This window comes from Cricetulus griseus, chromosome 7 (genome assembly GCF_003668045.3).
Source record: "Cricetulus griseus strain 17A/GY chromosome 7, alternate assembly CriGri-PICRH-1.0, whole genome shotgun sequence".
Lineage (NCBI taxonomy): Eukaryota > Metazoa > Chordata > Mammalia > Rodentia > Cricetidae > Cricetulus > Cricetulus griseus.
This window is the reverse complement of record NC_048600.1, coordinates 12,258,953-12,284,522: the sequence shown is the minus strand read 5'-3', so window position 1 is coordinate 12,284,522 and position 25,570 is coordinate 12,258,953.

Here is a 25,570-nt window from a genome sequence, read left to right as displayed (position 1 = left end):
AGGATCAAATTTCAAGCTGGGCTCAGCTTGGACCTAACTCGGTTTCTGCTGCCATACTTTGAAGTTCAAGAGTGAGTGTTCATGTTCATGTTCAAGTTCAGGACAGACCTGAATGCCTTTGAAACAGAGCTCCCCAGCCCCTGCTTCTCTGGTTTTTGAGACAGGGTCTCTTGTACCATCCAAGGCTGGCCTTGAATTTCTAATTCTGCTGCTTCTAATCCAGTGTTCTGAGATTACAGGCCAGTACCACCATATGTAGCTTAAAGACTCTTTTGGACACAATAACAGGCCAGGGGATCATGAGTCAGATGAGGGCTAGTAGTCCTGCCCACATTCTGTGAGGTGCCTAAGTGTCTTAGTGGCCCAGGCTTAAGGCATAAGGGCCCACAGTCAGCATTCAGCTTTGGAGTGACTAGTATTTTAGTCTGTGTCTTTGTTTCTTAGGTTGCCTAGCTCACTTCTCCCCAGGGAACTGTTAGGGAGCATCCTTAGTTTCCTGCAGAAAGAAGCTCCAGTGGGAAGCATGCTTAGGAAAAGAACTTGAGTTTTGTGAGCATCTACCATGTCTTGGGATTGACCCTGTGCCTTACACTGATGAACTTTCTGGATTGTCACATTTGTTCCCTGTGATGCAGACAACATCTTCCTTGTGTTTCTGTGGAAACATAGGCTTCCAGGACCTGGAACTAGGGCTCTGTCACCTTGATACGAAATAAAGGGGCCAGCTGTGAACCCAGATCTGGTGGCATGATGATCACTGCCACCCTTCTGTAGAAAGTCCTATGATAACCTCACCCAGGACTCTAGCTGCAGATGTTGCTCAAAGAGGAAGACATGACCCAGTGGTGCTGCCTCCAGCCCTCCACATTCACCTATTGAAATCTTAACTCCTAGGATCTCTGAATATGACAACATTTAGACAAAAGACATTTATTTTTGCATTTATGGTTTATTTATTTACTTGTTTGTAATCTGGTCTCATGTAGCCCAGGTTAGACTCAAACTCAATATATAGTTGAAGATGGCCCTAAACACCTGAGCGCTGAGATTACAGGCACATGTCATGCCTAGCTGAGAAAAGGCCTTTAAAGAGATAATTACCAGGAGATCACAGGCCCCATTCCAATGTGACCAATAGCCTTTTATTGTATTGTTGGTTTTTTGAGACATACTCTCACTCTGTAGCTCAGACTAGCCTGGAACTCACTATATGTAGCTCAGGCTAGCCTCAAACTGTGGCAATTTGACCATTGCCTCCCCCTGAGCACAGTAGGTGCTGGACTGAATCCATGTTTGCTGACCTGCCAAAGGAAGGAAGTGTGGTGACTGGCCAGTGAACACCAGAACACAGAACCTCTCAACAGGCAGGGACAATTCAAATGTTGATTTCTGCAACCATCTCCTTCCTTCTGTCGAAACTTCCTGTTTCTGAGGAACGGAGATTTTTTTTTCTTTTTTCACAGATCCCAGAGGGCGTCCAGTAAACCCAGCAACTATTACCAAATTGTTCTGGTTTTGATGAGCTCAGTGGGTGTGAATCAAATGCGGGCAGACTACAGAGTTTCCCTTGAAATAGTCTCAAATTAATGTTAGCAGGAGGAGCACAAATATGTCTGGGACTTTAGTGCCTGCAAGAAATGGGCAATGTTGGCACCCAAAGCCAGGTAGGGTGGCTTCATTCTTCTGGAAGAACAGTGGCGGCTCAGGGCCCCAGGGGAAACCCCACAGAAGCCACCTTAATCTGGGGCTGTGGGAAGGTTTGTGGCCTCCTGTGTGAAGAAGGTGATCTTGAGGATGAAGGGTCCTCCTGGAGTCTATGGCCTACTGGGGTCTGGCTCTACCAGAAGGGGGCCCAAATGCCCCCCTAGAAATGTGGAGGATTGGGATAGAGGAAGTGTGGCGTCTCTACACTGAGAAGCAGGCTGTCTTCCATTTGAGAATGAGGACCCCCTGGTCTAGCACGGAGTCAGATGGCAAGCATAAGAATTGAGGCTGGCCAGGAATGAGTAACAGTGGCCTTGGCTGTTATTAAGGACACCCAATGATACTATAAGTAGCTGCCCAGGAGCTGTGTCCAGACACCAAGCAGGGATGGTGTGTGTGTGTGTCTGTGTCTGTGTATGTCTCTCTCTCTCTCTCTCTCTCTCTCTCTCTCTCTCTCTCTCTCTCTCTCTCTCTCTCTGTGTGTGTGTGTGTGTGTGTGTGTGTGTGTGTGTGTGTGTGTGTGTGTTGGCTGAAAGATACAATTGCTCTGACTCTACCACTGTTGGCTGTGAAGTCCACCAAACTCTGTCCTCCATTAAGGCTTTCTCTTTCCACCTATCAGTAGGGGACACCAGGCTACCTCTGAGGGTGATGTAGCTAAGCCTCCAACCCTGACCTTTACTAGCCATACCTGACAGCAAGGATCTGTCTGTCAGCGTCACATTAGCCAGCCCCACATGTGAAGAATGTAACGACCCCTTCAGCATCTGCACAGATGAAAGTACCATTTCAGCTCCTGTAGAATCTGGTGACCGTCCCTTCTCCAAGAACATTTCTGCTTTCCTTCTAAATGTTTAAACATTTATTTGTTTAGTCTCCCCCCCCCTTTTCCCCATGTGTGTGCATGAGTGCGCGCGAATGTGTGTGTGTGCTCATTCATGTACCCCAGAGCACATGTGGAAATGATTGGCTCTCTCCTTTCACCATGTGGGGCCTGGGGATCAAACTCAGGTCAGCAGGCTGGGCTGTGCCATTACCCGTCAAGCCATGCCACTAGCCTTCAATCATAAGTCTTGCCCCTGTCATCATGTCTCAGGTACTTGTCAGGTTCCTATACCTCCTAAGCCCTGTCCCAGTCTTCCAGTACATACTCCCCCTACCTGTATCTGGTTCTCTCTTCTCCTTTTCCTCCCTCCTCCTCCCCATCTCCTCTTTTAGCAGCTTAGGTATCCTGCTTTCCCCACCTTCCCTCCCAAAGGAGTCTTTCTTGGCCATTACCTCCTCCAGACGGAGCCAGTCAATGCCCCTGTGTCCACCATGAACTCATGCACCTGTCACATGTCCCTCCCTCCTGCACAAACCCACACACAGCAGTGGCCCCATTTCTGCCCTTCAGGCTTGAGCTCCCAGCCCTGGCAGCAACCTCTCCCTTCTGAAGCCTGGTCCTGATCCTGAAGCATAATAACAACTCAATAAACGGGTGTCGAAACAATTAATGGCTTACTAAATAGATGACTTCTGCAGACACGAAGCCCATTCCTATAAATGAGTCACCATAGGCCCCACCCCCACCCACTGACCCCAGCAAAACTCTCCAGTGATGATGTCATCATGACCCTTAGTTCTCAGAATTCTACAGCCTCCTTCCCTCTCCTTCGTGGCTATCTGCTTGTCATCCCTCCTCCTCTTCCTTTTCTTCTTCCTCCAGGGCACTGTGTCTAAATAAGGCAAAGCTCCTCTAGTCCTGGGGAACTCTGGGGTTTTCGTCTAGTCACCCAGGACATTGTGGGATGGGATCAGGGCATGCCCTGCTGAGAAGCAGGACAACGTTCCCCTGTGGCGTTGATGGACGGACCAGGAGACTCTACTGCCCACCAGTGGATGCCCTCAAGTTAACTGAGCTAGACACAGGGAGGACCTAGCTCAGAAGGACCAGGGAGGCTACCGACAGGAAAGGGCTTAGGGGAGTGCATTGTGGGAAACTGGCAAGAGGCTTAGTGTTAAGCAGCCTGTGCCTCTCAAGCTTCTCTGGGTCTAGGGTAGGTGTGTGTGGCTGTCTCTGGGTCAGGGTGCCATCCTCCTCCAAACCAATTCAGATAATCAGGGCATCCTAGCCAACTCAGGGAACATCACCACCTGTTCTGTCATTTTCTCTTTTCTCTCTTTTCCCTCAATTGCATGAGGTGTTTCTGGCCTTAGTATGGAACAATAGGTAGCTCAGCTCAGAATGTGTCCATGTTCCTGTTATGCACTTTCCATGCAGAAGAAAAAGATGACTTGCTTTTAAAGAAAAACTACATTTATAAGATCACAAAGAAAACAGATGGGATTTTTAAAAGCAATATATATATATATATATATATATATATATATATATATATGCACACACACACACACACACACACACACACATATATATATATATATATATATATCAGAATATGGATTAATGACACTTCTAGATGGACGTGGCATATGCCTATAATAATCCCACTGCTGGTTGACCAGATGGTTCAGCCTATAATGGCACTTACCATCAAGCCTGACTACCTGAATCTGACCAAGAGATCCACATGGGAGAAGGAGAGAACAATTCTACAAATTGTCCCCTTCTGGCCTGTACCAGAAGGCGTGCATCTGTGCAAAAGGCAAAGAAAACACACCTGTTTGTCCAGCACACACAAACAGATAAATGCAATAAAAAGGCCCCAGTGCTTGAGAGCCTGAGGCAGGAGGATTGCATGAGCTTAGAGTATATAGATAGATTTTTCTTAAAGTAGCTTATAAGTCTGGAAAAAATACCAAAATACTATGATACTGGATAAAATGTTTGCTACTTTGTATAACAGGTGAACAATGTTTGCAGTAATTCCAAAACTTGTAAATCAGCAAAAAATAAACCCAAGATGCTGCTGGAGAGATGGCTCAGTAGTTGAGAGCATGGGCTACTCTCCCAGAGAACCTGGATTCAGTTCCCAGCACCCACATGGCAGCTCACAACTGTCTGTAACTCCAATTCCAGGGTATCCAACAGCCTCACACAGACATACATGTAGGTAAAACACCAATGCACATAATTAATAAATTAAAAAATAAACCCAAGAGAGGTAGATCTAGCCAAAGATGTTTCTTGGCAGGTTTAAAGGGGACTTCCAGCAGCATGGCCAGCCACACCTTCTCAATGCATTTCCCTCAACTCCTAGGAGAGCAGTAAGACCTGGAGAGTGGCAGTTGGGATGTCATCTCTCTCTCCATCCCCTGTGCTTGGTACCAATCTTGGCACATAGCTGGTGTCCAATAGACAGCATCACACAGTTTATCTCCAAACTGGGGTACCATGAGAGTGAAGGGAGGCTATTATTAATTATGTTGGGACAGCGATTGTCATCTGGGACCATACTAGACAAACAGGTGTCTGTTCTCTACGTCTATGCATAGATGTCTGTCTGTCTGTCTGTCTGTCTTCTGTCTGAATGAGGCTCTGACACTGAGGTATCTGTCACTTCTATTATGTATCTGCTGGACTTCTTGTCAAAAAATTCATCTGGATAACTGATGTTTGCCTTGTGTCTTGATGTCCATCTTTGCCTATTGCAGAGGCACCTCTGTAAGCAGAGAAAACCAATGAGGCTAAAAACATCTCAAACCATATGCCATCATAAGAATGGATCATCTGGGTGCCAGGAACGAAGCCAGAGGCTTCATGTTCTTTAGGGCATGTCCTCACACTAGCCCAAGGAAGTAGACACTCTTGTTACCAAAATCAGCTGGGCTTAGAGAAGTTAATAGTGCCCCTAAGGTCACACTGACACCAATGTAGGGATGCAACCACATCCATGTCCATCAAAATCAGAGTGGACCAAGCCCTACTATGGAGCCCAAGGTGAGGACTGACAAGAGGCTAACCAGGCTGTGGTAGACTGGGACCTATGTTTCCCTTCCCTCATGGATTCTCATTCGTAGTTGGGCTCTTTCTACTGGGCAAATGGAGGGGGTGGCTTCTGCTGGTTTTCAGGAAGGAGGAACAGAGCTCAGGTTCTGTAAGGAAGTTGGTTGGGCTCTTTCTCCACCTACCCTCCTGCACAACCAGTGCCTTGCCGGAGACAAACCAGACAAACACAGCTCACTGGTGCCCTCTGGTGTCTGGCTCTTTCAACCCAGTTGCTCCTCTAGGGACCATCACACATTTTACACTGAGCAAGGCCCAGTGTAGAATCAAAATTAGGATAACTAGCACAAGAATGATAGTCTGTCAATAATGATTCTGAGATAACAGACATGAGATGGGACTGTTCCAGGCAGAGTGAGCCATGTGGTCATCCCATCTAGTTTTGGAAACATCTCACTATAGCCTACAGAACCATCTCAGGGGACTGCCTGGTGAAGTCACCGAGATAACGCATGTAAGTGCTCGGTGGGAGATTTACAGAGTAAGGAGTCACTGGCTAATGTGTCAATGATTGTTGATTAGCCCCTCTTTGGAGAAGTTGGCATCCTGGTATTGCTCTGGGAGCCCATTTCCAACTGTTCAGACAGGATAAGCTGCATCCAGAATTGTTGATGGAGCAGGAATGAGGGGTCTGGTCTTTGGGTGGCCCAACCCCTCCTCTGGTAATTTAGGGCCTTGTTGGGAAGTGAAGAAGGGGAGCTTCATTGTCACTGAAAGGACATTTTGACACTCTGCTGCCAGCTTTTGTAGTGGTCCTCCTGTTCCTACCCGTGTCCTGATACCAGCTTCGGGGTGACCTTTGCTCTTCTGACAGCCATGGGTGACTAACACAGCAAGTGTGTGGGCCAGCACCTGTCCTTGCCTCCGCCCTAACTCTGTTCTCCATTTCCTCATCACATCCTCCATCCACATCAATCCTCAGCCTCTGGTGGGAAGGTTTCGGGGCATTTGCTAAGGGGCTGGTACCCCAGGGGTCTCTGACAGGGATTGGTGCAGGATGACCAGCAGCTGTGACATCCCCAAAACCAAGGGAGGTCTTGATGGCCTTGAACCCCACCCTCTGGCAATTACAGGGGAGGTGCCAGTGGCCAGGGCCGGGTTAGAAGGACCAACTCAGAGAGCAGAAGACGATGGTGTCTCAGGAGCAGAAAGCAGAGAGAAAATGGCAGGACAGAGCTCATAAGGACCCCAAAGAAGTCTCAAAAGGCAGAGGTGGGGTGGGTAAAGGAATGACAGAGATCATTCCGTGGCAAGGGAAGGCAGAGTCCACGTGGCTTGCATGTGGCATGTAAGTAGGTTTGATTAGGAGAGACACTTTAGTGACTTTGGCAAAGACAAGAGGGGGCTCTATATTGCTTAGGAAGAGTTCTTGTGGCATAAGGGAGATGGGTCAAGCCCTGTGCCTTGCCCAAGAAAGAGGAGAAAACGTTGAGTTGATTTTGTATTCCTCAAACCTGTTTGCTTACATCTTTGGCATCTGTGCCCTGTGAAGAACCTACCTACGAGGAGCTGGGCATGTCTGGGCCTGATGGTGGCAGTGCCTACGTGAGGCTGTGCACTTCCTGCAGGTGCTCCTCCTACCAGGGTCACCAGGCTCCTGGTGAAGACCTGCCTTCTTCCTGGTCTTTCCCACTGGAGCAGTCCAGAACGCCATACCATAGCAGAGGGCTCTGCTTTCTTCCCCTCCACCTGCCCTCTCCGCAGTGCCTTGGCTCAACATGAGTCTCCCTGCTCACGCTCAGACCTTTGCATGGCCGGCCACACGCAAGTGCCCACAGCACTGAGTCTTCAGAGAGAACCTGGGTTTGAGACTAGCCTCTGCTGTTCACCTGCAATGTGGCCTTGGGCAGGTCAAACCCTTGGTGCCTCGGTTATCTCATCTGTGAATTGGGGATAATGGGGCCTAATGGCGCTTATCTCATGGGCTTGTCATGAGGATCAAATGAGATGAGGCAAGTACAAACAGCTCGAAGAGGGCTCTGCCGGTGGGAGGGATTTGCTGCTGTTGTTTTCATACCATACGGCATTTAGCCAGGAATGGAAACATGCATGGCTGGCACGCTATTCCTTGCCCCTTCCAGAATCATCTACAGGGCTGCTGGGTGCTGGCCACCATTCTACATGTGTGCCAATGGGGTGTCAAAGCATGCAAGATGGCTGCCCTCTTGGGGATGCCATTCCAGGGAAGGAACTCCCAACAACCCCAGCGTCTACCAGCGTATGTTCCCACTTCCCCCTGGATCTGAAGACACTCCCCCTCCCAGGCAAGAAGGTGAGGCAACCCAGGCCACTGAGCTGCGACTTCTAAGCACCTCCCAGTCATCCTGTGGCCCAAGAAGCCCTTGAGTCAGAAAACAAGGTCACTCTGATCCCGGCTAGGACTCGAAGAGCTTTGAGGCAAGAGAGTGCAATTATTAAGTATAATTGCCCATTTTACAGATGAGTAAATTGAGGTTCAGGAAGGTTTAACTGCCTTACCCTTGGCAATACAGCTGGTTAGTAACAGGGTTATTCAGTCAGCAAATATTTATTGAGCTCCTATTTTGTGCCACCTGCTTGGAGTGACTTGCAGGAGGTTATGGGGATGCTCATTCAGACAGTGGAGTGTTTCTAGGCAGAAAAAGCATAGCTAGGTTGGGTGAGACAGTGGGGGGAGAAGGATGGTCAAGGGAGACCCAGGGGGTGGCATTTAAGCTGAATCGCTATGCAGAGGACTCTTCCAGCAAAATGCCCTAAATGGTGACCCAAGAGGTTTAAACTCCCTGCCACCCACCTAAAAGGCCAACGAGAATAGGGCTGAGCCCCTCACCTAGAGAACAGAGGTTTCTGAACATGATGCTGAGCAACTGTGGTACCCAGGTGGCACTTCTTGGTAAAAAGTACACTAGGGCTCCTCTTTGTTTGTTTAATAGTCTCTCTCTCTCTCCCCCACACACAACCCTCTCTCTCCCTCCCTCTCTCTCTCCCTCTGTCCCTCCCTCCCCCCTCTCATCTGTTTGTTTTTGAGGCAGTGTCTTTCACTGATCTAGAATTTGCTAAGTGGCCTAGGCTACCCAGCCAGCCAGCAAACACTGGGTGTGGGGAGTAACCACCTGTCTTTGCCTCCTCAGGACTGAGATTAAAAGCATTCCCCACCATGCCTAGCTTTTTTCTTATGGGTTTGTGAGGCCCAGATCCAAATCTCTGAGCTTGCAAGGCAAGCACTTAGCAACCAAACTATCTCTTTAGCTCAAACTCATTTTTTGAAGAGCAGTTTTAGGCTCTGAAAAAACTGAGCATCACGTACAGTGAGTCCCGGGATGTCCACTTTCCTGCATGTGTGGAGTACATGTCACAGTCTGTGCAGTTAACTCTGAAGCAACATTGTCACCAGACCTCTGTACCTTAGGGCTCATTCTTGATGTATGTTCTCTGAATTTCACTAAAAATTGTAACGACCCCATTGGGTATGGTCTGAGAGTGATCTGTGATTTTGGATTTGAATAAATGAGTTTGTCAGGTTTATAGCAAACATAAGCAGGGAACAGTGAGGAGCAAGTAGAGAGAAACATCAAATTGGGTGCCTACAACATCTGGTAAATTGGCTGAGGAAGTTGAGGCAGTCAGCTGGAGGTCCATGGACAAGTTCCCAACTTCTCATTCTCGTCATAGGCAGGATGATACTATGATAAACGGGAGCAATGGCTGTGAGGAACAGCTTCTCTTCTAGCTGTTTTCAAGGACACTGTGTTTTATATGAATTTTTAAAATTATGATATAATTACATCATTTCCCTCCTTCCCCTTCCTCCCTCCAGTCCCTCTCATCATCAGATTGTTCTCTCTCAAATTCATGGCCTTTTTTTCTTTAATTGCTGACATACGTTCTATATCTAAATATGTAAATACGACCTGCTCAGTCTGTATCATGTTGCTTGTATGTATATGATTTCAGGGCTGGCTACTTCTTGTGAGTTTCCCCCTTTCATGTTAGCATGTCTGTTGGTGCCATCAATGTTCAGGTTTAAGCAGCTGTGTTGGTGAGACTAATGAGTGTGGCTTCTAACATTTCTAAGAGGCACAATCTTACGGCAAGCTTCCTGTTCCTCTGGCTCTTCCAATCTCTCTCTCTCTCTTTCTCTCTCTCTCTCTCTTTCTCTCTCTCTCTCTCTCTCTCTCTCTCTCTCTCTCTCTCTCTCTCGGGTTTTTCAAGACAGAGTTTCTCTGTGGCTTTGGAGGCTGTCCTGGAACTAGCTCTTGTAGACCAGGCTGGTCTCAAACTCACAGAGACCCACCTGCCTCTGCCTCCCGAGTGCTGGGATTAAAGGCGTGCGCCACCAACACCCGGCCCCAGAATCTCGTGTTCTCTTCATTTTTATGGTTGTTGTTTCTGTAATGGTTTTCATACACTGTAAAGAGAAGTTTCTTCAATGAGGATGAGGGTTAAGAACTGTAGTTATCTATGAGTATAAAGACAAATAATTAGAATATAGTTAGGGATTTTTATGGTTTGGTAAAATGGCAGTTGTAGCTTCTCCATCAAGATCTGTGACTTCTCTGTCTCCAAGTGGTTGGCTCATACCAGGCATGATTCCTCCCTTGTGAGCAAGTCTTAAGTCAATGACAGAGCTCTTGGTTACCACCAAGGTTTTCGAGCCACTACTGCACCCTCAGGGTTATCTTGTCATGCTGGTCATTGTTGTGCTTCATAGGCACCACAGCTGGGTAAGACTATTGGTTGCTTTCCTGTCTTAGAAACTTGCATGGTGCCTCTGGTACCGGGAAATATAGTCCCCAGGGAAGAGGCTTTTAGCTCAGATAAAACTCAGGTCCTTTGGATCCTGTGTCTGAAGTTTGTAGTGTCTTCAGCAATGGGGACTTAACTTCCATTTCTGGGAGGCAACCTAGGGCAATAGCAATCACCTATAATGTTTTGGGAGTCTCTTGGACAACCCTGACCAACAACTCTAAATGGGACTTTGCATGCCTAGTGTTGGAGTTTTGTTAGATGGTCTATGGTCAGCCCAGATGGGAAAATTTCATTGGAACTATGTATGAATAGTTATATACTAATTTATATGTATTTTTGTAATATTAATGTGATTAATTCCCCTCTGGGGGACATAATATTTTTAACACCCTCAACTGTTTGTTGTTTTCCTTTTTCCCTGTTGCAAAGTTAGGGAGGCCATCCTGCTCCAGGACAGGGAGTTGCGAAGGACACTTGGAGACAAAGATGCTTTGGGTCTGAAGGGAGGAGGCAAAGAGCCAGCTTCCCGATAATCTCAAACAGCACACAATGATTTACCAATGCAATACACACCAAAAACATGTGTCTATCATGATGGGATCCCAAGGTGGTTTCTCTGCCTTAAAAGTCCTCTATGGCCTGATTGTCCCTCCTCCTTCCAGCCCCTGGTAACCTTTGGTCTTTTCATTTTCTCCGTGGTTTAGAAATGCTGTGATGAATAGCCTTCCCAAATGGGCTTCTTCCATTTAATAGCGCGCGCGCGCGCACACACACACACACACACACACACACACACACACACACACACGTACATACTTATATCACTCCCTTTAGTGCTGAATAAATCTCATTTTATGGACATAAGGCTGCTTTTTGTTGTTGTGTATTTTAGTTTTCATCTAATTTTTCCTGTAGTGATGTAAGCCCTTTCATCTATGGTGGGCAACTCTACAAATAAGGTGTTCCAAGGCTCCAAGGCTGCACTTCTCCTGGTGTCCAACAGGTGGCCACCACTCCTCTGTGCTGCACTGTAGGGGCAGGGCTGACATCCTCTTTTAGAGGAGAGAAAAACTGTGTGAGAGGAAAAGAGAGAAATGGCTGCAGATCCTATAGGCTCCTTACCTCCTCCCTTCCTTCAGGCAATTTTAGTTACTGGGACACTTGGTTTGGGAAAGGATGAGGGCTTGAAATATGCGACCATTTCCATTCTTCAATGAAGTGTTCTGGGGCTTTACCCTTCTCGGTATTGCCTCATAGAAGACAAGAAACCTCTGGAAAATCTGGTCCTTGCCTTAGCTTCTGGTTTCAAGCAGATGGCTTCCTGAGCACATAGCTCCATGCATGGAAGGAGGCTCCTGGGATGAGGGGAGAATGCCGCAGCCAGCAGCCTAAATGAGGAACAGTTCTGGTGAACAGGATTGGTGCCTTCTACCAGCAAGACTGAACCATAGCAACAATGAAATGGGAAACCCAAATGTGGTATGTATATGCAGTAGAATATTATCCAGCCATGAAGAAGGAGATTCTGACACTTGCTGTGACATCCTGAATCTCGAGGGCACTTGGTAAGTGAGTGAGACACACAACGACAATACAACCCACAAATGTTTTATGATGACACTTAGGGTGAGGGGCCTACACTTATCATGGAGGTCACATCCTGATAAACTCATTGTAGGCTGAAATGTACATTGGAAATGTATTTACCTAATGCACCCACCTGATCATGTGAGATGAGCAACGCCACAACACACCATACAGGGTTAGTCTGTTCCTCTTGTGGTCTCTCAGGCCCAACATGGAGCCAGCATCATAAGAGAGGATGTGGGCATGCATTTCCATCTCAGAGGAGGATAAAAACCCTCAACACAGTTTATACTGCACACACGTTATAAAGCTGATACATCAAAAGCAGAACTATTTTGAGTTCATGACCTTTTGTAGGACAGATGTTACTGTCACCATGATCCAGCGATGAAGCCCTGTGGGGAGAGACTTTCTAAAACGAGACACTGTGCCCTTCAATACCCCAGTAGAATTAGGAACCCCAAAACAATGGGTCTGTGGATCACGTGCTGGGGCAAGGGGAAAGCTTGCTGTGCAGGATTTCACACGTTTCTGACAGCTTATCACATAGCTAAATTAACGTGGTTATTTCCTGCATTTGTTTCATCTTTCCCGTAAAAATGTAAAACTGCTGGAGAAAAGGCAGAGAGAAAAAACTACGAGTTGTTCTAGTCTCACTTTGGTCATGGAACTAGATGCAGGAAGGAAATACTGAGTTGTCTCCTGGTGTAAAAGTGTTAAGTGCCCTGTAATAGGTCTGGGGAGCCAGGCAGGACCCCAGCCTGTGGCTTTGCCCATTCCTGTGTAAGAACCCATGGCGTGTCTGCCCTGCTTCTCCTGACCCTTGGGGATTGGTTGTTTATGAGCACATGTTGGTGAATGGGGAAGGGAAAAGCTTTCTGGGTTTTGACGAGGTCTTACTGTGAAGAACACACGAGCTGTCCAGTTATGAGCCAGGGCCCCTGGTTGACTCTCACAGGCTCATCCTGGATTTGCTCTGTGTTCTTCGTACAATGTGTAACAGGCACATGTGATGCCTGAGCTAAGTGACAACAGTTCTCATTGTGTTTAGCAAAGAGCTTGTTCTGTCTGCTTTTCTAGATGGCCGTTTGGCGTTTGTTTTTAGATTTTGGTTTAATATTTATCTCCATGTTTGGAGCAGGAAGGCCGTTTACATTTGTCACTTGGTAGCATCAGCTCGTAACACAGAAAATAAATCTCTGCTGCCTGAGACTACGGAGGCCGTTTAGTTTCTGCCGTCAGTAAAGATAAAGATTTAGTCTGAGAAACTTGCTGGGAGGTTGGGAGTTTGGCCGAATACTCCTGTGCAGAGCTGTAACACAGTGCAGGGTCGGAGACGGGGATCACGAGGGTTTGCTGCTCACAGACAGCCTGGGGGAAACCACAGTGAACTCAGGATCAATGCAGGACCTGCTTCAGGGAAACACAATAGAGCAGAGCACACGATGTCCTTCCGTGTCCTTTACACATGTGTGCATGGGTGTGCACATTCCCACAGACATTCATACACCACACACACACACACACCACACACACACACCACACACCACACACACACACACCACACACACACCACACACACACCATACACACCACACACACACACCACACACACCACACACATACCATACACACCACCCACACACACCACCCACACACACACCATACACACCACACACACCACACACACACACCACATATACCACACACACACCACACACACACACCACATATACACACCACACACACATACCATACACACCACACACACATACCACACACACACACCACACACACACACACCACACACACACACCATATACACCATACACACCATACACACCATACACACCATACACACCACACACACACACACCACACACACACCACACACACACCACACACACACACACACACATACCACACACACACCACACACCATACACACCACACACACCATACACACCACACACACCATACACACCACACACACCATACACACCACACACACTCACACACCATACACACCACACACACATACACCACACACCACACGCACACACACCACATGCACACCATACACACCATACACACCATACACACCACACACACACCATACACACCATACACACCACACACACACACCACATATACCACACACATACCACACACACACATCACATACACACACCACACACACATACCATACACACCACACACACATACCACACACACACCACACACACACACCACACACACCATACACACCATACACACCATATACACCATACACACCATATACACCAAACACACCACACACACACACACCATACACACACACCACACACACACACCACACACACACCACACACACATACCACACACACACACCACACACACCACACACCATATACACCACACACCATACACACCACACACACAATATACACACCACACACACACCATACACACCATACACACCACACACTACACACCACACACACATACCACACACACATACCACACACACATACCACACACACACACCACACCACACACACATACACACACCACAACCACACACACACCATACACACCACACACACACCATACACACTACACACACCACACACACCACACACACACACCACACACACACTCACACCATACACACCACACACACACCATACACACTACACACACACTCCATACACAACATACACACCACACACACCATACACACCACACACACACACCACACACACACCACACACACCACACACACAATTTTTTTTACATTGAAATTTGAGTAAATTTGGAGAGAACCCAGCTGTAATTAAGTCCACGCTACCTCAGTAGATCTCACCTGCTGACTTTTCCTTTTATGGGTTCTTCTGGATTAATGCAACTGTCTTTTGTGTGTCATTTTGTGAATAAATCTGCACCTCTGAGAATTGACTTGGTGAAGGTTGAAATTCAGTGACTGTAGCCATTGGGTCGCATTGAAGATTCACAAACAGAGAAAGAGAACAGAGACAAATGTCCCCCTTAGCCTGCTCCGGGGTGGATGCTAAGTGACTCGCCCTGGTTTCAAAGTGAACCTCGTAAGGAGATCACTCATTTACCCCTCACCGTAGTCACCCCATAACCCCTGGTGTCAGGGCTGCCTGAACACTTGAGAGAGGAATCCAGCTTTACTCCGGGGAGGGAGCCCCGTTACACCGCACACACACAGATGCACTCTTCTGGCATTAACTCTTGCTTCAGCCTTCAAGGTGAGCTCTAAAGAAAACTCAACTTGCCCTTAAATTTCCCAAAGATAACTAAACATTGCAGTTGTCTACTGCCCCGCCCCCACCCACTACAATATTTTGAAAATTTATTGCACACTCATTGCCAGGGCTACACAGAGAAACCCTGTCTCAAAAAACAAAAAACAAACAAACAAAAATGGTATTTGGGTGTCTATTGAGTATGTTTTATAAAAACATTAGAATGCTGTGAAAGCATTAGATTTTAGAAGGATGATAAGCATCTAAAATACTATACTGAAAATATAGCTTTCTTACTAATGTAAAACAGCATCCATTGTCTTAAATTTTGTTAAGCTACTGAATTTTATATCAGCTACTTGGTCCTCAGTAAAGACTTTCTTCCAAAGCAGATTTTATTCATTTTTATCAATAGTCAAGTTACCCTTGAGAGGACCTAAAAACATATTATGTTAATTAAAATACCCTTAAATCATGTACATTATAAATCCTCTTATGAAGGGGATTCCTTATAGCTGTGGGCTTCTTTTTCAGGGATACTCATATAAACAACCGATAAATAGATTTTACTAAAGCTATGATATATATGAAATGTTGGGTGTATGTGTTTGTCAAATAACTTCATGCTGGATTTCCTTTTCATAATAGGGATCACAGGAAATGCCAGTCCCCACAAATAGGTGCATACAGGGTCTGAGTAACCTTATTCCTTATGTATTAGTCTTGGTAATTAAGTCTTACTCAGAGGAGAGATAGCTAATATCTTGCATTTAAAAGGTGACTAAGTTGTCAAAATATGGGGCTGGCAGATGGCTCAGTGGGTGAACATACTTGCTATGGACTTTGAGGGCTTCAGTTCAATCCCCAGGATCCACATGGTGGAAGGAGAGAGCCACGTCCCATTGGTTGTCCTTTGACCTCCACATGGGAGCTGTGACACGTGTGACTCACCCATACAATAAGCTACTTAAGGAGAAAGAAAATGCACTAAAATATGCTATTTTTTTTGCTGGTCAAACTTAATAAACTAAAAAGATAAAATATTTTGTTATTGTTGAGATTGGCTACTTTTTAATTGGGATGATAAAGTTGTCAGTCAACATTAACTTACTGCTAGTAGCTAATACATTTTATTATAAATGATTATAACATTCAAAATTTTAATATCTACTTTGATATGTATATACATTATAAAATTAAGATAAAATCAGTACTGCTCACAGAGGGCAATATCTCTGTGTTCATCAGATCTTAAATTCAATATTTGTATTTGTAATAGGCAATATCCTTATGATACATGCAATATAATGCCACATAAGTATGTCTCTGACAGATGAGGAAAACATCATCAGAAATGTTGTTCATTTTTATAGTGTTCAGATGCTGTAGTTTTTAATGAGATTTTTAAAATGTTTTATATTCAAAGCAATTACACTTTCTTAGAATGCTGATCTAATTTTAATAAAATTGTATAAGGCTTTTTTCTTGTTTTTGTTTTTGAGACTGGGTCTCAGAGATCAACCAAGCTCTGCCTCTCAAGTATTGGTGTTATAGCCAATAGAGCTAACTTTTAAAAGACCAGTTTAATGTTTTGTTTCCTATTTCTCTCTCTCATGTTTGTGGGGGGGCATGGCGTGTATGATGTATAGGCATGGAAACCAGAAGAGAATACTGTGCCCTGCTCTCCCATTGGATAATTTTTTCCCCCTTGAGACAAGGTCTGCCTGTTTCTGCTAGACTGGTTGGCCAGTGAGCCCAGTAAACCTCCTGTCTCCATGCCCACAGTGCTGGGTTGTAACCACACCCCACTTTTTACATGGGTACTAGGAACCCAGATTCAGGTCCTCATGCTTGAGCAGTGGGCACACTTCTCCACTGACCCATCTCCCTATTGCTTCCTGTTTCTTCTGTCTGGCTTTTAAACCAGACTGGCTCTCATTATGTTTGGGTAAACTGGAATCTTCCATGACCACTTTCTAGCCCTGGTTAAATAGGACTACCAATGAGAGGGACCCTTTGCACCAGGCAGTAAATCTGGTTAGGGTATAAGTGCTATTTTCAAAAAACGTTTGGTAAGCGATGTTTTAAAATCCTATAGGACCCTCTAAGTCAAGATTTAACGTACCAGAGTAAAACCAAACCAGATTCTGTGTCCAAAGCATCACAAACACAATCACCACGAAGGATAAGATGTCACGATTTCTAAGATGTTTTCTGCACACTTTGTGAGGCTCTGTCTGGGTACCTGAGAATCTAAGTCTTAACCAACCCAAGGTTCCTTGCAATGTGTGATTATGTTAAAGTTTTTTCTTTCCCCAAATTCCCAGATACCCAACTATTATTCCAAGGTGATTATAGTACACTTAATGTTCTCTGTGTTTCTGGGTAACAATGCATAGGACTACTCCTGAACTGTAAATGCTAGGCAAAAGTTGGCATAGTTAAAACTCTGTGTTAACGCACGCCTTTAATCCCAGCACTTGGGGGGGCAGAGGCAGGTGGATCTCTATGAATTTGAGGCCAGCCTGGTCTCCAGAGTGAGTGCCAGGATAGGCTCCAAAGCTACACAGAGAAACCCTGTCTCGAAAAACCAAAAAAAAAAAAAAAAAAAAAAAAAGAAAACCAAAAACCCCCAAAACTCTGTGTTAAATATATGCAAAGTGACCAAATAAGTGTTCTCTTAATAGTATTACATCTGTGCTTTTAAATTTTTAAATAACATATTTACTAATTTTAAAAGATGCATTTGTTTATTTAATTTGTATTGTGTGCTTGAGTGTGTATGTGTGTATGCCACATACATGCAAGTGTTCCCAGAGGCCAGAAGAGGGTGTTAGGTCCCCTGGAATGCAGTTACATGGGGGTTGTGAGCCACCTGATATCGGTGCTGGGAACTAAATCTGGGTCCTCTGCGGGAGCAGCAAATACTCTTAACCACTGAGCCATCTCTCTAGCCCCATCTTTTGCTACTTTCAGTCAGTATCATTCAGATTAAAACCTGATATAGGGGCTTCCAGGCTAATTCAAACCCTGGTCTGCATCTGTTCACTTTGACTAAATGAGTCTATGAGATACCCTTGTACCTCAGAAAGCTGGTCTGTGTGTGGCCACTAGCCTGTAGTCTAAGTTTTAAGAGGTATAAAGTTTTGCTTTTTGTCAGTGCTGAACACCTATTATATCACTGTCTTAGTTAGGGTTATCATTACTATGGTGAAACCCATGAGCAAAAGCAAGTTGGGAAGGAAAGAGTTTATTTGGCTTACACTCCCACATCACAGCCATTACTGAAGGAAGTCAGGACAGAAATTTTAAGGAGAGGGAATGTGTAGTAGGAGCTGATGCAGAGGCCATGGGGTGCTTCTAAGTGACTTGCTCATCATGGCTTGCTCAGCCTGCTTGCTTTCTTTTTCTAATTGGTGTTTTGCCTGTATGTATGTCTGTGTGAAAGTATTGGATTTTGGAGTTACAGACAGTTGTGAGCTGTCATTTGGGTGCTGGGAATTGAACCCCGGGTCTTCTGGAAGAGCAGCCAGTGCTCTTTACTGCTGAGCCATCTCTCCAGCCCCATCAGCCTGCTTTCTTAATAGAACCTAGGACCACCAGCTAGGGGTGGCAGCACCCACAATGAGATGGGCCTCCCACATCAATCACTAATTAAGAATTTTCAACTGAGGCTCCCACCCCTCTGATGACTATACCTTGTGTCAAGTTGACTTAAAACTAGCCAGCACAATAACTGAGTCAAGGATTCTACATTTTGCTTTGAAAGTAGAATAAACACAGACACACAAAAACAGAAAACAACCCCCCCCAACTTCTATGTACCTCTGTACTAATTGCTGCTGGCTCTCTTTTGTTTTTTTAATGTTTTTCATTGCAATAGAATTACATCACTTTTCCCCTCTCTTCCTTCTCGCCCCTCCTGGCCCCTCCTTTGAACCCCTCCCATTCCTCCTCCCTCCCATTGCCCCCTCAAGTTGATAGTCTCCTTTTCTTTGATTATTATTGTTACATGCATACTCCTCTCTCTCTCTCTCTCTCTCTCTCTCTCTCTCTCACACACACACACACACACACACACACACACACACATATATATAATACATATATATATATATATATGCAATTACATATATATGAAGTTATAAGGAACTGGGTTTTAATTTTCCTGCTATCATTTAATATCCACAGGTGATGGTGGCAAAATACTGAACTTCATTGGATTTTAACATTTGCCTATAAATTAATAGTAATACATTAATAATACAGTTATGAAGATTAAATATTATAACATAACAGGCTAAACATGCAGGCTGCTGAATCAGTAACAGTTTTGCTCCTTTGAACTCTCAGAGCTCTGTGTCTGTACTTTCTGTTTCAAGTCTTAGATGTTTGTATGGTCACTCACTCATCTAACAAATGTTTGACAGCTACAAAGGCGGTGTTATAAAAAAAAAAACTGAAGCAAGATGGGTGGGGCATGTTTTGCTGTTTTATTTAGGGCAGTTTTAGAAAAAAAGCAATGTTTGAGTAGGAGTGAGCCTTGTGGCTGTCAGGGAAGACAGAAGTCCCTGAGGCAGGAGCCTAGCCTGTGTGAGAGCCAGCAGGAAGCCAACGTGGTCATATCACAGGGAGCAGGAAATGGAGGAAATGGGATAAAGGAGAAAAGTGGCAGGGGACACATCACATGACCACAGTAAGGACCATCTCTACCACCTACCCCAAATGAAGTGGCGTGGAAGAATGAAAAAGCCAGCATTGAATTTTTAAGTGGCAAGGGTGGAAACTGGATATTTGTTTGCTGGAATGGTGGCCCTGGCCTTTCTGTCTCCTGATGGACTTCTGATGAGCCGTCCTCCCGATATCCACTCTTTCTTACCACATTTCCACACAGCAACCAGAAGGACCCTTTAAACTCTGGACAGTCCTTTCATTCCCCTGCCCACTCTGACCTTGACTCCTTGGCTTCCCTGTGACTTTGTATCTGAAGACAGAGCCAAGATGCTTGCAGGGAGAGGCAGCTAACGGCAAGGTGCGCAAGTGGGGCGGGCAGGAAGCGGCATTTGTGGCTTTGTATTTGCCTAGTGGTGTCCCATTTCCTGTGTGCTTCAGTAATTTTTCTTACTTTCATTTTTGGCTTTAGAGAATTTTAGGTTTCTTTTTTTTTTAAAATAAAAAAATTATGCATGTGATTGTTTGCCTGTGTGTATGTGAGTTACCGTGCGCTTGGAGTATCATGCAGTACTTGAAAAGGCCAGAAGAGGGCATCAGATCTATGGAACTGACATTAGAGACAGTTGTGAGCCAGCACATGTGTGCTGGGAACCAAACCAGGGTCTTCTAGAAGAATAGCCAGCGCTCTTAACCCCTGACCCATCCTTCCAACAAGAGGACTTAGATATTTTAACAACAACAGAAAGCATAGACTCTGGCTTAGCAGAATAACATATAGAACTGTTTGAATCACACACAATCTGTAAATGTAGACCTGTTCTGGGAACCTGAGCAAAGGCTTCATATCAAAACCATAGCAGCACTATTTGTAATAGCCAGAACATGGAAGCAACCTAGATGTCCCTCAACTGAAGAATGGAGAGAGAAAATGTGGTACATTTACACACTGGAGTACTACTCAGCAGGTAAAAAAAACAATGGAATCTTGAAATTTGCAGGCAAATGGAAGGCACTAGAAGAAACCATCCTGAGTGAGGTAACACAGTCACAAAAAGACAAACATGGTATGTACTCACTCATTTATAGATTTTAGACATGGAGCAGGGGATTGCCAGCCTATAATCCCACCGCCAGAGAGTCTGAGAAACAGGGAGGACCCTAAGAGAGACATGCCTGGTACCCCGGAGAAGGGGTTACAGAATCTCCTGGGAGCATGCGGGGAGGGGAGAGGGAGCTGAGAGAAAGAGGAGGGGAGAGGAGGACATGGAGGAGCAGGAAGGCTGAGTCAGGGAAAGAAAAGAGGAGAGCAAGTTAAGAGATATCATAATAGAGGGAACCATTATAGGTTTAAAGAGAAATCTGGACTAGGGAGATTTCCAGAGATCTACAAGGATGACACCAGCTGGCAATCTAAGCAATAGTGAAGAGGCTACCCTAAATGCCCTTCCCTGGTAATGAGATTGATGACTACCTTATATGCCATTCTAGCTGATGGAAGCAGAAGCAGACACCCACAGCTAAATACTGAACTGAACTCCTGGAACCCAGTTGCAGAGAGGGAGGAGTGATGAGTAAAGGGGTCATGACCAGGTTGGTGAAACCCACAGAAAGAGCTGACCTGAACAAGGAGGAGCTCAGGGACCCCAGACTGATAGCTGAGAGGCCAGCATGGGACTGATCCAGAGCCCCTGAACGTGGGTGTCAGTGAGGAGGCCTCGGCAATCTATGGGGCCTCAGGTAGTAGACCAATATTTATCCCTGGCACATGAATGGACTTTGGGAGCCCATTCCACATGGAGGGATGCTCTCTCAGTCTGGACACATGGGGGAGGGCCTTGGCCCTGCCTGGGATGATATGACAGACTTTAGAGATCCCCCATGGAGGGCCTCGCCCTCCCTGGGGAGCAGAGGGGGGATGGGGTCGGGGCGTGGAGGGGCTGGTGGGAGGTGGGGGAGGAGGAGAGGGAAAGGGAGCTGGGATTGACATGTGAAGTAAGCTTGTTATTAATTTAAATTTTAAAAAAACATAAAAAGTCACCAGGAGATCATTTACACTGGCAATGATTCAGCCTAGTTAGTATACTGCTCTCAGCAACCTCCATGAACTCCAAATGTACACACGCAGAAGGTTCAGTGTCCCCTAGGTCAGTAGCACAGGCCAGATGTTTATCACATTGCTGGTGGGAACAACTGGATCCCATTCTGTTTAACACAAAATTCAGGCAAGTCATACTAGAATAGATGAGTACTCAGATGAATGACTGGATCAGACTTGGAGATGATGAGAGCGTTATTACAATACTCAGAAACACAGTTGCCCTCCAGAGGCCCACCATGGGATCTTTGCTCTCAAATGGCATTCCATGAACCTTTACAAATGGTCTAATTTTACCTCTGCTGCTGTGATGAAACACACCAACCAAAAACAACTGAGGGATCTGGAGAGATGGCTCAGTGGTTAAGAGCACTGGCTGCTCTTCCAGAGGACTAGTGTTCAATTCCCAGCGTGCACATGGCAGCTCACAACTATCTAACTCTGGTTCCAGAGGATCTGACACCCTCACACCAGTGCACATAAAGTTTATTAAAAAGTGTATTAAAATTATTTAAGAGACTATTAAAAATAAAAGAATGCAAACTTTTCTTTCATTGTGATTCTTATCAGATAGACCAAAATGTCATACGTCTAAAATGAGTGACCTTTCTCTGTGGAACTGATGTGACTTGGTGCCAAGGATAAACTTTCCTGCCTAAACAGCACTCATGCCAGGCCTGGCAGGAAAGCAGTTCTCCTTCTTTGTACCCTGTGGCTCCTGTCAAAGCAGCTCTTTGAGCATGCAGATACCTACGCTGCTGGAGTTTCAAACAAATGAAAACAATCCTTGTGTTATGACTCCCATTGATCCACAGATACCCAGAAATGGCAACAAGTTAACTAATAATCAGAGGTCATTGGTTGCCAATAAATCAGAAGGCAGAAGGATGGAGTGACAAGATGTTGGCAATAGAAAATAGTTACAGCATGGGCTAGCATTTCCAAGGAAGGTCACTCTGAGGTCAGATCCCTTTTGATTAAACATTGACAGTTCAGATATGTTCTGAGACCTGTTCCCATGAGTCCAAAGGCAGGCAGGTCAGCTGAAGGCTTTGTGGGAGTTGTCTGACAATGTCATAGGACAGCTGTGATATCTCATGGCATAATCACACAGCACAAACAAGATGCCACCACACTGTGAAGAAGGGAGACAAGGCCCTTATTTTCACAGCCGTGAACTGCATCTTCACCAGTGCCCGAATTCTACCTCCATGGCTTCCCTTTGAGTGCATTCAATTCTTACAGGGGCTACCTGAATTCACTCCACTATACAGGACCTGGTTCCCCCTCTGGTCCCCTCCCTCTGAACCATATGTCTGGTCCTACTTAATCAATCTGTTGTCTTTCAGGATGAGGTGGTTTTACAGTACAGTACTTGAAGCCTGATTGGAATTCACTCATGCTCACAGTATGAGAAATAAATGAATGCCAAAGAAGGAAGGTTTTAGATCCCAAGTCAGGATGCCCTATGGAGTATGAGTCTCAATAGAATGCCTTTCCCATGCAAATGTGTGTCTGTTCCTAGAAGTTAAATAGCTTCATAGCCACTTTAAACACAGACCCCGGGTTGTTCCCTTTCCTCGATTCTGGTTCTGGTTCTGCAGAAACAGTCCTTGTGAACTGTCGGAAAGGGGCCTTCAGCAGATGCTCATCACTGGGGCCACCCACTGAGCTACCTCTGGGTTGAAAGTGCTTTTACACTGTGCATATGGACGACTCTGCAAGTTCATTATCAGATGCCCTTTCTAAATGTCTCTTCTTAGTTGGGATCTATGTTTTGTTAAATCCACACACTGATCCTTTTGCAACTTTGGCTTGACAGCCCACTCTGGCCATATATACTGGCTTCTGGCTCAATGGCGCCTGGGGCTCATTGACAAGCCGGCACCCTCCCTAGTCACCTTTCTCTTGGCCCGGGCACCAGAATCTTTTAGTTTTTCTTTTACTTTTCCCCCCTCTTTCATTTCTTTCTTTCCATCCTCCCCTCTCCCCCATGTTGGCAATATCTTCATTTTAACTTCACCTTTTAAAGGCAATTTTTTCTGGGTATAGAATTCTGGATTTTGCTTTCAGTATTAAGACATTGGTCACTGGCTTCTGAGCTCAGTTGGTAAGTCAGCAGTAATTTAGACCATTTCTCCCCTCATTTATAATGTGCCTTTTCTCCTGGTGGTTGTCATGGTTTCTCTTTGGTTTTTTTGGCAGTTTGATTATGATGTGGGATCATATTTGACTGTTATACTGGGAAATGATGACAGGAAAGGGTCAGGTGACACACACCTGTATTCCAACTCCTGGGGATGCAGAGAGAGAAGGAAATAAAAGTCCTTTCTGCATTTGCAGTTCTGGAGGACACTGGATTTTTTTAATCTACAAATGCATACTCTTTCACCAAATTAGGGGAACTTTGAGAATTATTTCCTCAATGTTTTTTTTTTCCTTCCCCACTCTCTTCCTGATTCCAATTCTACACATTAAACGTTATGGCATTGTTCTTCAGTTCTGCCTCAGGCTTGGCTTCCCCCTCCTGCCTCAACCCCCCCCCCACACACACACACCTTGTTCTTGAGACTGGAAACATCTAACTTAGGTTCATTTACTTTTTTTCTCTGTCTCTAACCCAATCCAGATGATGTTACGTTTCAAAAACTCTTTCTCAGGCCTGTTATCTACACTTAGTTTTCTTTTGAACAAAGTGGGTCTCTCTGCTGAAGTTCTCCATTGAAAAGATATGACCCCTCAAGTGAAACAAACTTGTAATAGCTACTTTAAGATTATGATGATCTAGTGCCATGGAGATGGCTCAGTGGACAAAAGTGCTTACTAGGAAAGCCTGATTACATGAGTTCAATCCCTGGGACTCACATAAGTGAGAAGAAAGAACTGACTCCACAAAGTTATCCTCTGACCTCCACACATGTGCCATGACACAAGCATGCCTGTATAGGCATAGTCTCTCTCTCTCTCTCTCTCTCTCTCTCTCTCTCTCTCTCTCTCTCTCTCTCTCTCAAAAGAAAGCATGAAGTATGATCTGTTAATTCCAAATGAGGATCATCTAAAGGCTGGAATCTACCGCTTGCCTTTTCTCTTAAGGATGGGTCACAGTTTCATGTTTCTCATATGTTGGATAATTTTCCATATTCTGCACAGTTTGATTCTTTGGTTACAGAAATCTTGGGCTCTGTTGTGTAACTCCTGCAAAATTCTGCATTTGTTTGCATTTTTGTAGTAAACAGTGAACTCCATCCAGTCAAGTGTAAACTGTCTCTTGGGTAATAGCAAAAGTCTCCAATTCCATCTGTCTACTGTTTGATGGTCACACGAGTGCATCTCATGCAGGTATCGGGAACTGTGTAGAATTTGAACAAAGTCTATCAGAATTATTGTTTCTCCTTCTGTGAGTTCTTCCTTTCACTTTCATGGCCATAATTGCCTTAAACTCAAACCTTTGATTCTTTGGTCTAGGATTCCTATTACCATCTTATTTGTTTTTTAAAATCCTACTAAAAATGGGTAATTCATCCTAGACATTCTTTCTGCTCAAGTATTCACTCTGTTCTA